This window comes from Strix aluco, chromosome 5 (assembly GCF_031877795.1).
Source record: "Strix aluco isolate bStrAlu1 chromosome 5, bStrAlu1.hap1, whole genome shotgun sequence".
Classification (NCBI taxonomy): Eukaryota; Metazoa; Chordata; class Aves; order Strigiformes; family Strigidae; genus Strix; species Strix aluco.
The window spans coordinates 28,656,709-28,670,316 of NC_133935.1; the positions used below are offsets into that span (position 1 = coordinate 28,656,709).

General features: G+C 42.4%; 1 protein-coding gene across 4 annotated transcripts in view; it reads right to left on the bottom strand.

Moving 5' to 3' along the window:
- LARGE1 (LARGE xylosyl- and glucuronyltransferase 1) overlaps positions 1 to 13,337 on the bottom strand; it is a 354,153-nt gene extending 340,816 nt beyond the window's left edge. Inside the window, exons 1-2 of one of the 4 annotated variants that reach the window (XM_074826500.1) lie at positions 12,623 to 13,335; positions 10,605 to 10,691 (exon numbers count right to left, since the gene is read on the bottom strand). The gene's annotated coding sequence lies outside the window, so the exon portion shown is untranslated. Of the gene's footprint in view, positions 1 to 10,604; positions 10,692 to 12,622 lie in introns of all 4 variants that reach the window. The other 3 variants (XM_074826502.1, XM_074826498.1, XM_074826499.1) reach the window with 3 other exon arrangements.
- Between the last annotated feature and the right edge of the window lie 271 nt (positions 13,338 to 13,608).

Genomic DNA, 13,608 nt, shown 5'->3' on the forward strand with positions numbered 1-13,608 from the left:
TGAAATTTCCCATAATGCTGAAAAGACGCATGGAGATATAGCACCATCTAAGTCTTTCATTTGTCCTGTGAAGTAAGCCATCACTTCTTATGGCAAATAAATATGCACTTGAATAAAGACAATAATTGAAGGCAAAACTTAAGAGGTAACGAATACCACTCAGAACCAAAGAAAACAGTTCTCTGGAGCTTTTTAAGATCATGTAGTCAAGTCCTGATCCAAAATTCAAGTCAACAGGCATCACGCCATTACATTCCTATATAGTTGGAGCAAGCCTCAATGGCTCTGCAATATGCCTCATACAATTTCCTAAATTGTATTTACAGAAATTAGACCTGTATCAGTTTGTGCTTTATTTCAAATCAGTGGTTTCAGTTTGTGAATCCCTGAATGTTCTACAGATGCAGATGGAAAAATAACATATATGACTGCATTTCCTAGTCAATCAAGAATTAAAAACCTTAGAAATTGTCTATGGATCATCAGTTATTATAAATAATTTCATAGGAGTTAATGACCTTAATGATGAGAATTTTGACTACATAACATTCCATACTTATCTTTAGCTCAAATGAAGTTTTTCCTAATACATCCGGAGCATCCACTAATTTTTGTTTTATTATATATAAACATGGGACAGACAGTTAGACGTGTCAGTGTTTTAAGTAGGTTCTTCTTCCTATCTGTAGTTTAACAATGGCAAGAAATTTTGCACTAACTGTGCCAAGCCTGGGTAAAGAATCTCTCCTTTATTTGAATATTCAGTGTTTTTAAGGAAATAAATATCCAAAACTTCAGTCTATCTGTTAGCTACAGACATGCAGAGAGAGGAAAGAAAAAACCTACAAGTATGACAGCACCTTGAACATTCAGTGATGCTTAGAGAGATGAATTATATGCACCGAGCGTATCCCAATCTGCATTCTAGATATAACAAGTAATCTCAGATACACTTCTATGCCAGTGCTTAGCAAAGCAGCTTCTAGAATACAGTTCCTCATCTGCATCAAAAAGCTACTCCTGAGCCACAGAATTAGAGCAAAACCTTGCATATCTATATTTATGTTCTGCCAGCAAAACAAGTAAGCCCAAAATTCTAAAAATCACAGCATCCCCTCCAGTTTCACACCAAGTATAAGCCATGACAAGAACATCTTGAATGAAAATTAGTTCTAAATGAAAGCAAGAATACTTAGCACCTTTCTGGTGCATTTCATCTTTCAAAAACACTGCAATCATTAACGTGCCAAGATATAAAAGAACCATTGTTCCAGTGAAAGAAGGCAAGAAAAGAGGATGAAGAATTTGGTAGCAACATGGACAGATGGCTGGCTGATACTTCAGTTTCGTATACTGTGGTTTCATTCCCATCTTAGTGACACATCAAAACAGGTTCTGCAGTACTAGAACAGCAAAGGAATACTACATTACTGTATATTGAGAGATCCTGGTAAACCTGGCTTTCTTTCAACACTAATACTTTTCCAACTGAAATTCCTCTTGCTTTTCTTAAATTGTCTGCAAAATTATTTGGTTCTGTACCACCATAAGAAAAGCTTTTATATCATTATTGAGAATAAAGTGTTTCTCCTTTGCAGTTCCCGTTACTGCATTTCCAAAAGCACACATGCCCAGCATAGTCAAAATGCTAGATACAAAGCTGTAATTTGTTTAAGTTTGTCCATTACATGCCATGCTGAATTCCATTTTCTTTTTTTAGGGTGCGTTGAGGCTCTTTAGCCACAGCTAACAGGAAAGACTTATGCAAGATTCATCATGAAGCATTATCTGCTACATTCATAATTCATTTGGGGCATCTAATACTACTAATGTAGAGATCCCAGATCTCTACTGAGAACTCTGTATCATCCAGAAGCACCACTGTATGCTTGCCAGTATTCTACCACAGCAAACAGTGGTAGCTAATGGAGCAGGGCTCTAACAGAAGTTACTCATGTATATTGGCTAGTACCTCACTCACTCCACTATTAGCAGCACTGATTTCAGTGAGACAGCTCATAGGAAAAGTAAAGCAAGAATGGCAAAGTTTTTCACTTCAAGCATTTAACGTTCAGCTCATTAAGGGCCCAGCTTGAAGCCCCAGGAACCTGGCAGAAGCATTCCCACTAGGGTTTTGAGTAGGGGCCTTGAAAAATTAGGGGCTTGAACTTGATAGAGAAAGGAATAGAAGCTAGTTAAGAGCAAGCAGCACAGGTTTCATGTCCTCCTGTTGTTCAGCGTAGTTTAGCAGGCTTGATTACTCGTGGGAATGTCCACTGGGTTTCCACAGTCAACTCAGATAAGTTCCGGTCAGCAAAAAAACCCATGGAAGTTGGTTGTCAGGTCGACATTTGACAGGAATATATAACTGAAAACATTAAGAGGGTATCATCTAACAATCTCCTTGGCTAAAAGCAGAAAGGATTCAGAGGACCTGAGAACCTGAACAATTAAGAGAGTGATTTCTCACTACAGAGATCAAAGTTGACATTACAAACAGTTCCTGAAAGTGCTTCTTACTCTTAATGATGCTTTCTCTGGCCTGCCTAGAATACCACTGCTCAATCCACTAAAAATTCACCAGAAATTCCATTTTGCTCTGATTAATCAAAGATACTAAGTCCTAAAAATGATAGTTGTACCTGACTCAGACCAAATAGAATGAGTTCTTGGTGATCAAAAAAGTTGTATTACAAACTCAGATATGCACGGTGAATACATGTAAAGAAAAAGACGCAGAACCAGAAGGGACCTTCGGTTTCTTGCTATCTGTGATGAATGACTCAGTTCCTGCCATGTTAGATGGATTTCCACCTTCATAAATTACCATCACATGACAGGTACAGTGGGATCTGTCTCCATCCTGGTAAAGATTCCTGTTCGGTTAGTCCAAAAAATGGCTTTTATATAATACTGTAAGATTTTATTTTAGCACTTTCAAGTCAAATATAAAAATGTACTTAAAATACCACATCAATTAAAAAACAACGTAACCTGACAGAGAAAACCAGTTGTGTCTCAGAACTACAGTGAATTTTTTCAGAACTGTCCCACGTTTCTGCTTCCAGTGGATCACAACAGGAATACAGATTTTATTTTTTCCAAAGACATTTCAACAAACAAAACCATCAGTAAGCAAGCCAGTAGTACTCAAATGACAAATTATTGAGATTAAAAGTAGAATCTAAAAAAAAATTTAGAAAAAGGAAATCTGGTTGATACTCAAGGATCACCTCCTCCAAGCTCAAGAACCGTTCATCTCAATGAGCAGGAAGTCAGGCAAAAATGCCAGGAGGCCTACATGGATGAACAAGGAGATCCTGGCAAAACTCAAACACAAAAATATACAAAAATATACAAAAGGCAAAAGCAGGGACAGGTAACCTGAGAAGAACAGAGATGCTGCATAAGCATGCAGAAATGTAGTCAGGAAAGCCAGAGCCCACCTGGAGCTGAAACTGGTGAGAGATGTCAAAAATAAGTACGTGAAGGGAGGGTGTAAAGAAGATGAAGCCAGATCCCTCTCAGTGGTGTTCAGTGACAGGAAAAGAGGCAATGGGTACACACTTAAACACAGGAGGTTCCCTCTGAACATCAGGAAACACTTTTACTGCGAGGCTGACTGAGCAATGGCACAGGTTGCCAGAGAGGTTGTGGAGTCTCCCTCTTTGAAGATACTCAAAAGCCATCTGGACATAGTCTTGCAGACCTTGCTCTAGGTGGCCCTGCTTGAGCAAGAGAGAAGATCCCTTCCAACCTTAACCATTCTGTGATTCTCCAAAAGCACTGCTGTGTCACAAAACTTCCAGCCATTCACCAGTGTTTATATTGCTGTTTTGCAGTAGCCTTCCTGTTCCATGAAGTACCATTAAGGTACACACAGAGTCTGTGTATTTGTGCTTCACCCAGCTTGAAGGGAGCCCTCTCTCAACCAAGGCCTCTAGCCATTTTAGTAACATGAATAAATAACTGCTTTCTATACTACATTCACAATTCCACTATTTCAGCCAGAAAAGTCAAGATGTTTTCCCAAATCATAATACCTTCATATGTAGCAACTTAAAATATGAAAGCCTAGGAGAAAAGGAAGAGAAAGAAGAAAAAAAAAGAAGAAAAAAAAAATCAAACTCGGGCCTTTCTCCATGTACCAATGTCCAATTGCAGGACAAATGAAACTGAGGAACAAAACCTAAACATGGGGAAAAAAAAAAACCCATGTTGCAAAACTAATTATTTCAGAGAATTCTTGATATTAACTGCAGGACCAGAAATCTTTATTATTGATGTATAATACAATATTTTTTAGTCTGAGAAAGGGAAGAACCTCACCTATGAAAAATTTGAAGAACTTTAGGACAAAAAGGACATCTGAAAAATTTGTTCTGTATCACACTACACCACCTTCAGACACCTGCTGAATATGGATTCACCTCAGTGCTGTTTCTCTCTTAATTTCTCTCCCCTCCTTCACCCTTAACAAATTTGCCCAGCAGCACAGTGGGATACATGCCATACAAACATAGCAGTAGCCTTCTATTCAGACAGATGCTGTGCCTGCCCCTGCTTATCGTTGGTCAAGACTGATATAAAATTAGGTCATGAATAGAAGTGCCACATTTTTAACCCAGCCAGCATGTGTCAATAATTCAGTGGAGACTCTGGTCTCCTTAATGTTCATTATGGTGACTTCTACGAAACAGCAGTGGCCTGTGCCTGCCTCCCTCTCCAGGTTGTTAGCACCACCTGGCCATATATAAAACTCCACATATTTAAAGAACACTAACCTACAATCTTTAAAGACGAAGATATATTTATTTACTTCTTCAAGCATTCTCCTATTTTCTTCTCCTTTAAATGTTGTACTGATTTCTGGTTTTGAGAAGTAAAACACACTCCTTTCTTCCTTTGGTCACAGCACTGCCTCTAAATTAACAAAGATCTGTAAATTCTACTGCAGTGGGTTTATTCTGTCATTTATCCAGTTGTCAAGTAACTTTTTTTGTTTGTTTGTTTTAAGATGCACCTATATTCTGTACAATTACATAAAAATTGTTATACGCCAAGTATCATCAGGGACTTGGTTTTATTATCTAAGAAACAACTATATTAAGCAATAGTTCTTGCTAAAGACAGTGGTGTTTTCACATGCTTAAAGCAGAGGACAGTGACTCAGGAAACTAGAGTTCTGCTCATTGCTTTTTGACTAATCACTTGGGCAACTTTGCTCAAATTACTTCACCTGCAGTGCATCAGTTTATGTTTCTATAGTGTTATTTTCCTCACTCTAACCTGCTCTGTAAGCATTCAAGAACCTATGGATTTATTTCCACAACATGCCTAAGACTAGAGAATTGGCAAAGTTATTCTGCACATGAAAAATACTGTCATCAGTTTCAGTTCCTTGCATACTAGTGACACAACATTACTGGTTTTGCTCATCTTGATGAAGAAAAAATGCTAGGAATATCTTTCTTCTCAGCTCATTCACCAACTGTGCACAGTTATTCACATTGTGATTGTAACATAAATCAAGATCTAAGCTTACTAAACAGTATTTCAGATGTTTCCAATATATGATACAGTTTGATACATCTCAGGTGCCAGGTATGAGCACTGGTGTGACAGCAGCGGCCACTGGCAGTATGAACACGTTGAGATTTTACATCCAACTGCCCCAGCTAGGCATGCAAAAGCAAGGGGCAAGGCTCTGGGTACCAACAGAAGAGATGTAAATTCCAAGATTGATAACCACATTGTAAGGCAGTACTGTGCATGGTTTTCCACTGTCCAAACCAGCTGGAGAGCGATCTGATTGTGGCCAAGGAGGAATCATTCTCAAGGAATGCTTTCATATGGAAAGGAGGTGTTCCAGCGATGAAGGATCTGCATCACTAATTAAAAAATGTGAGTTTGAATGACCCCAGAAGTTTGCTAGAAGCTACTATTTTAATCTAGTAGCCTTTAAGCTGTGCTAGCATTATAATGAGAACAAGAGAAAAGGGAGGCAGCTGCAACGTTTGGAAGGAAATGTAGTAACTTAAGCCACTGTTGGTATACTCTCCTCCCCACCTGAAATCAGAGCAACTATGGAAGGATGTGAATTCATTCTCTTAAAGTCATCTGAACTGCAAGACAATTGCTGGACAATGAGTTGAAGACAGTTGCATCTCAAACATTCTCAGCTTGAACATTTTATTGTTGCTCTCTGAGGTAATAATACATACCAGATTATCAGTTTGGTTGCATTCTGAATAGTAGTCTGAAAAACTTGGTATAAAATCAACAATATCAAGTACAAAAGCCTCCCTTTCCTGCCCATCACCAAATGGTTTGGTTTTGTCACTAGTGGGTCCTATCTTCCAGCGGGCTCACTATCAGTACTGATTTTTTTTTCCCCTCTTTCTCCATTTGCAGCATCCTGTATTTTGTCAACATAAATCTCAAAGAAGGAAGACATCCCAAACTAAAAGCTTCTACAATTTCTTTAAACTGATAATTTTTTTGCTTTGTGAAAGTTAATGTCAACATGCAACTTCCCAAGTACGAAAAATTGTTTACAACATCATCACCTACTGATTTCAACTACTTGGAAGAGTCACTGAAGTGGAACAGATTCTCATAAATGTAGTTGATATTGAAGAGCTCTAGAAGACCAAGATCAAGGACGTAAGTTGTAAAGTATTCCAATAACAACAACAGAAAATGTCCGCATTTACAGAGCCCTCATTCTTCTCTACTTTGATAAAACAGCACCTAATTGTACGGTATACTCAACACTGAAGAATCAAAAAATACAGACAAGTGTAGCCTTTTAAAGTGGTAGAAACCATCTTTATCTTATTTAACAATTCTCAAGCACGCCAGCCAGTATTTTATCTTAGAAGACTTGTCTTAAATGAATGATAACCTCCCTGTGTTTATATTGGAGTCACACTCTAGAACCAGTTTAAGGATTGAAAAAAGATGAGACTACAGAAATACAGAATTTAACTGCTGCTTGTAGAGCCTCAGAGTTAACATCAAGTCATTTTCTATAAAAACCAGGAAGTCTAGGACTCCCTTCTGTTAGAAAACAAATTAAAGCTACTATTCTTAAGAACAATGTGATCTAAACAACATATATTCAGGGATTTAATAATGCTGGAACGATTGGTTTTCATTTCTTATTTCTATCCAGTGCCTTTCTAGTACCTTTGGCCTGAAAAAACACTGAATTAAGCACATTCATACACTGAAGTCCAGTAATTTCTGAACATAAAATTCCATTTGCAGCATTGATTAGCAGCAGCATCAACTGAAGACAGAAGAGAAAACAATCACCAAGGGAATTTGTTACTGAGGTGACTGAGGTTCAGGGGCACAGCAGGGGAGTCAGAGAGGAGGAAAGTGAAACCTAGTCAGGAGGAACTGGGTTGAAAAGCCTGAGTATCAGCTGGAAACTTCATCTCATTTGAACAGTTCACAATTCTTGCTCCCCCATTTCACCATGCAATAACACTTTTTATTCCAGGATGAGAAGCATTCTTTCCTCCAAATAGACAAATTAATTCCCAGGTCCCTAAACAAGTACAAAAGTCCATCTGGAAACTATAAGAAAACAAAGAGTTTCATATTTTTTTAAAAAAAGTAAAGATGAAATCAAATTCCACAATTCCTCTCCTTCATTTCTCTGCCCTTTCTCTCCTCTTCCTTCCCCCAAAACCAAAATCCTTCATTCTTCTTCTCTGTATTTAAATGAAGATTGCTCAATAACATAGTTTTCTAGTTTTCTGCTAGTACTAAACCTTAGCTGTCACATGCCTACCAGGCGATAAAATCCAAAAGCTAATGATACAACTGAAATTATGGCATTTCGCATGTAAATATTACATAATGGGATAAAGTTTAGAGCAACTATTGAAAGCTGCAACTGAAAGCAACAACTCAACTTCCCTGGAAGTTTTAAGCAGCAGAAAATTTCTGGTGAAGGAAGCGGGGTGTTGCTTAAAAAGATTTTTTTTTTTCCTGAACATAAGTTTTCTTGTAAAACTGTATCAGTGCCAGAATGCAAAAGTGGGTTTAAACTGATACGGGTGTTGTTCTTCTGATTTAAGAAAGCTATGGTTCTGGTGTTAGCACTGCTACTTGCAGCTTTGCCAAACAACAGCAGATCAAAAAATGTTATGATTTCTATAATTTTCACAGATACCTGGGAAAACAGTAAAGCCAGCCACTGTTAACCGATGTGACCCTTGACTAGCTGCCCCTTAGGCAGCATGCACAGGGTCTGGGTCAACATATGCAACTATTCCCTGACAACAGAAAATTGGTATAGACATGGAATAACAGAAATGCCTCATCAATGCTCAAAAATGCATGGGAGAACAGTAGAGTGGTGGTGGCATCTATCTCCTCATAGCACTGATCATGAGATCAGAGGCATAAGGACAGGGAACTCCATCCTTAAGAAGTCATCTATTTCTATCATTTTCAGGCATACCTATCTTATGTAGAGGTTAATGAGGAAGACTGCATTCTGCCTGTACCATCTGAGATTTCCAGCTTCCCCCATCATCAGGCTTATGTGATTAGATCTGGCTTTTTGCTATAGCACTGGGGTGGTTCTTGCCAATTTTAAGTGTAGCTTCTTCCCAGTTAACTCCATTGTTGTGGAAACAGTAGCTATATCCCAAAAAGAACAGTGATGTGGATACTACTGTAAGCATCGTTAGATCAGATCTGGTCTGCAAATTAAAACAGGTGATGGAACTACTTCACAGTTTGCTTCTAATTCTGACACAGATGGCACTTAAACAAGGATTCCAGTCTTGGCAGTTTTGCTTCGAAGTCAATGCCAAGGCCAGGATAATCCTTTCTAGCAATTTTCTCCTTGATTTTTGAGCCACCAACTTCCATATAAAATAGCATCGGTTATCTGCTACTCCCCTTCTACATGTATGGAATAAGCTTTGGCAAGACACAGCATAGACCTTCAAGTACTGAGCCAAGTGACACCAAAGAAAGAGAGTCATGAATCCCTATAAGGTACAAAGCTCATTTCTTAGCCCTTATCTTCAGGTGAGTGTACCACAAGGAAGAGAAAATCAGTGACCCAATGAAAAAGAAAAGGAAAAGTAAAATTACCTTCCTTGATCATAGTTCTGACTCTCTAGTTCTTAAATTATGCCAAGTATGGGATAATGATCAAGTATTGTTGTTTAAAGCTAGCATTCACTACAAAAAGATAGATGAGCCAAACCCAGACAACTAACAGAGCAAAAACAGTGCACGCGCTCACATGTGTATGTTTCCTCACACAAAACTACTTTCCAGAAAGTTCTTTAGGCACAGAATTAGGCAAATAACCGATACACCTAAGTCTGAAGAGAATGGAGACAAACTCATGAATAAGCAACCTTGGTTATTGGCCTTTATGTCCTCTTCTCACACAAGCCTTTATCTTAATGTTATCAGCACACATAGATTATAGAAAAAATAGATACACCAGAAATCTCATATCCTTAAAATGGATACTTTTTTAGTTTATTCTAATGCAGATGATGAAAGGTCTTCAATCAAAAGCTGGCAAGAGCTCATTAACATAGGCTTTCATACGAGCCATGGGGAAAAAAAAAAAAAAATTGAATGCTGTTCTGGATCTAGACAACCAACTCCCATCCACATCAATAGGAGCTTGCACATAGATCAAGTTTAGCATATAGTGCAACTACTTTTATGAATTTTATGTTATGAATTTTACCCATTATTAACCTTTTTAAACATCAGGAAAAATGTCTTGGATTTTCGTATGTGTGTGTTTGTTTTTTTAAGATTGCTCTTCTAAAGGCACATACAAAAAAGAAATCAGACAGAGGATGAAAGCGGAGAGTATTCCAGTAAGGGTATTGACAACTGATCATTTATTGCAGGTAAAAACAAAAACCACACATTTGAGCAAGAAATAGTCACACAAGTAATAGTTTGGAGGATTGTTCCTTCAAAAGCATTATATTTAAGAACACTTCAATTCAGCAATTTAAGTGCACATGGGAAGTGCCTAGTTTTCTCCGTTTTCTAAAATAATTCATTCAGAAGGAATACTACTTCTGCTAATATTAAGTCCTACACACTGAAATTTGAGATCAAGCCTCTGACAGATCTTCATGTTGCCAACAGACATGCAGTCATTCACCACTGCTCTACACTTCAGCTTTCTGAGGACTGTACTTTGGAATTCCTGTAGATCGAACAGCTGGCACAGGGAATTCAACATATTAGTAATGCTATTTTCAGGAATCCTTCAAAGAAAGCCAGTGCATATTTCTCCAGACCGGAGAAAACTTAGCATCTTTTTCTGTCATCTAAACAGAGAAGAAAAAAGTTGTCATGCATATTTCAGATTTTAAATAAAAAATATCTTGCTACATACTGCCATCCAAATACCTCTAAGCTATGCTTTCCTTACCAGAAACTGAGACGGGGGTATGTACTTTGGACAGGAAAGATGCAACACACAACATAAATCAAAAATTGTGAGAATTAAACATCAACAGGATAGAGAAAGGGAACCTGTTACCACAGCGGGCAATTAAAAGACAAAAAAAAAAAAATCAAAAACAACATACCAATCCAATTATCCATCAGAGACTCTGCAGTTACTGTGGCTTCTACATGACTTCCAGCCTTGCTGATCAAGGGCTGTCACAGGACACCTAAGCAGTAAGAATTTCACATTTCAAACTTGGAATACTTATGAGCAATTTGCAGTTTTCAAGAAGCCTAGGGGTACCTGTTCCACCTTGGTCATTTCTCCATTTTAAAAAACTGCAACACAGTGAGGACGTTTAGGGTTTGGTTTTTGTTAACTTCTGTTCTTATAAGTAAACTAAACGTTGATAACCTATCTCCATTTGCAGCAGGGAGCAGAACGACTTTGTTAGAAGATCCCCCCTGCCCTGAATCTATCACCTGAGTTTATACATGCAATTTTCCTTTAAGCTTACAATATAATGATGGAGCTCTAGAAGGTGAGAAAAAAAGCCTTTATTTCATAGGTCTTATTACAATAGTCTGTGCATTTTCACCACTGAATGGCGAAAAAACCCTACCCAAACTAGTCCCCCTAGCATACCTTTGCAGCAGGAGTCTAAAGAATATGTGGCAAATCACTACCCTTTTTGTGTGAAGCTAGCTGGTTTTTTTCCCCAGTAGAAGACATAACCACTTACAGAAACTGCAGGGAAAGCTAGACAACAGAAAATTAATCTGTATCCAGAAGATTTCATTAAATAAAATGTGCTGACCTGCTGGCAACTGCCAGGTCTGGTTTTAACACAGTACTTTGTTTAGCCCAGTGCTTTCTGTTCCTTCTGGCACTGAAATTGTATATTAAAAAAAAACCCAACTAACAATGTTTAAAAGACATTTGATTCATTGTCATTTCCATCCTGGCATCCCTACCTTCCAGAATACATAAATGACAGTCCCTGCTGTAAAACTGTTTCCTGCAGTAATTTTAACAGTGCTATAAAAACCCGAGTACAATACATACTCAAAAAGGTAAGACTAGAAGGTCTTAACAACTGTTCAGATGTCTCTACAGGCTAATTTTCAGTTTAAAAAATGCATGTTGGAAAAAAGTAGGCTTTATTTACAGTCTAGCAGTACCCCTGTTCCAAGTTGAACAAAGCATAAGACATTGTACTCAGGTGAAAACACAAATAGATCGCTTGTCTGATGCTTTACAAAGAAATTACTTGCTTTCTAAAAACAAAACTGGGCACAGCGGAAGAGCTAGGAATCTCTCCAAAAACTGTTATATAAGGCATTGTCACACTTCGTGTCACCTCCACAGAGGCCGCAAATTGCTATTTCCTCCCCCACCGCTCAGTGAGCAGGGATTAATGACCTAAATGACACAGTTCTCGGATAGGAGGTAATAGCAGAAGCCTTCCCAAAGGAGAGCTTCCTGGGCTGAAGGCTTGTTTGGGAGGCTGAAGGGGGATGGGGAAACCACCCTCCCCGCCTCCGCGTCTCAGCAAAACTCCGGCTTCGCCGGGAACCAGCAGACAGGTCCCGGGAGTTCGGGCAGGCTGCCTCCCGGGGCAGCCACGCCGAGGGGCAAGGCGTTCGCGCCCCACGGCGTGACACCCTTCCACCCGCGCGGCGGCGGCGGCAGCAGCAGCCACCAGCCCCTGACTCTCCCGGACTCCTCCGCGCATACGGAGGTACTCGGCGGGGCGGCGGCTCCGTCCCCCCGCCTCCGCCCCACGGCCGGAGCCCCCCCGCCGAGCGAGAACATACTCCGGCCGGAAAAGAGGGGCGTGGGGTGCGGTGGCAACAACCGACCGGGCGGACTCACGAGAAGAACAACGGAGTAGAGGCAGGCGGGGTGACACCCCTCGGGGGGCCGGGGGGATGTGCCCCGTTGTGCCAGGGGAGTGATAAACGTGCCTCCGCCTAAGCATCTCCAACTCCAGGGTTGACGAGGATTATAATCCAGGAGATAAAACCCCCACCCCAGCCCTACCGGACTCGGATGCCGCCTCCCCCGGGCTGCTGGAAGGGAGACGCTCACCGATTGTTCCTCGCTCTCCCCCGCTCCTCGTCTCTAAAAGCAGCAGCGGCCCGACGAGGCACTTACCTTCCCCGTGTGGCTTCCGGGCCGCCGGGACGGGCGCTCAGCGCCTGCCTGTCCGCCCAGGAGAGCGGTCTTTCCCCCTCCGCTCCAGGCGGGCAGCTCCAGCTCCGTCGCCGCAGCCCGGCGCTCCGGAGGTGTCAGCCGGCGGGTCCCAGCCGGGGCGGCACCAGCGGCTCCACTCTTCGCGGGACGAGAAGCTGCTGACGGTGGGAGGAGGAAGGCGGCAGGGAGGTCCCCACTCCTCCCGGGCTGCGCCGCCGAGGTGGCTGCCTGCTCCTCCTCCGCCCAGCTCTCTCTCCAGAGAGGGCCCGCTGCCTGCTGTCCTAAGGTGCAGCCCGACCCCGTCCGTCCGTCCGTCCCGCTCGCCTTCCCCCGCCCGTCTCCCCGGCGGCAAGCCGCGCGGCGCGCAGGCCCCGGCGGCGGCCAGCAGGACCCGGGGACGACGTGGGGTTCCGGCCCGGCCTCCTGTCCTCTCCCAGGGGCCTGGCGCACACTCTCCGCGGGAAAAGGAGGCCCTGCCCCGGCCTGGTGGGCGGCGAGCAGCCGGGAAGGTCACCGGCACGGTGGAACCGAGCACGGAGAGGCTCCCTCCGGCACTGCTGCGGCCGTTTCTACTGCTGCCGGCCCGGCCTCAGCGGCCGCTGGGTGCCGCGCTCTGCCCGGGCTCCCTCCGTGCCGGTGCCCGGCCCCAGTCTTCGAGTCTGAGTGCCAGCCTACCCCCTTCCCCTTCCTTCCTTCCTCGCCTCCCGCCCCTTCCCCGCCGCCAGCCTTCCCCCGCCGGGTCCCTCCCGGCGCCCGGTGCGGGGCCCTGCAGGTCTCGGAGCCGAGGCTGCCGGCGCTGGGCCCGACGGGCCGAGGCGGGCGCGGCTGCCGCCGTTCCGCGGGTGCCGGGGAGCGGGGTCTCCGCCGCCGCTCTGCCCCGCGATCAGCGGCAGCTGCAGTGACTGTGTGTCTGTGTCATGTCTGTGCATGGGCGGGCGGAGGCGCGG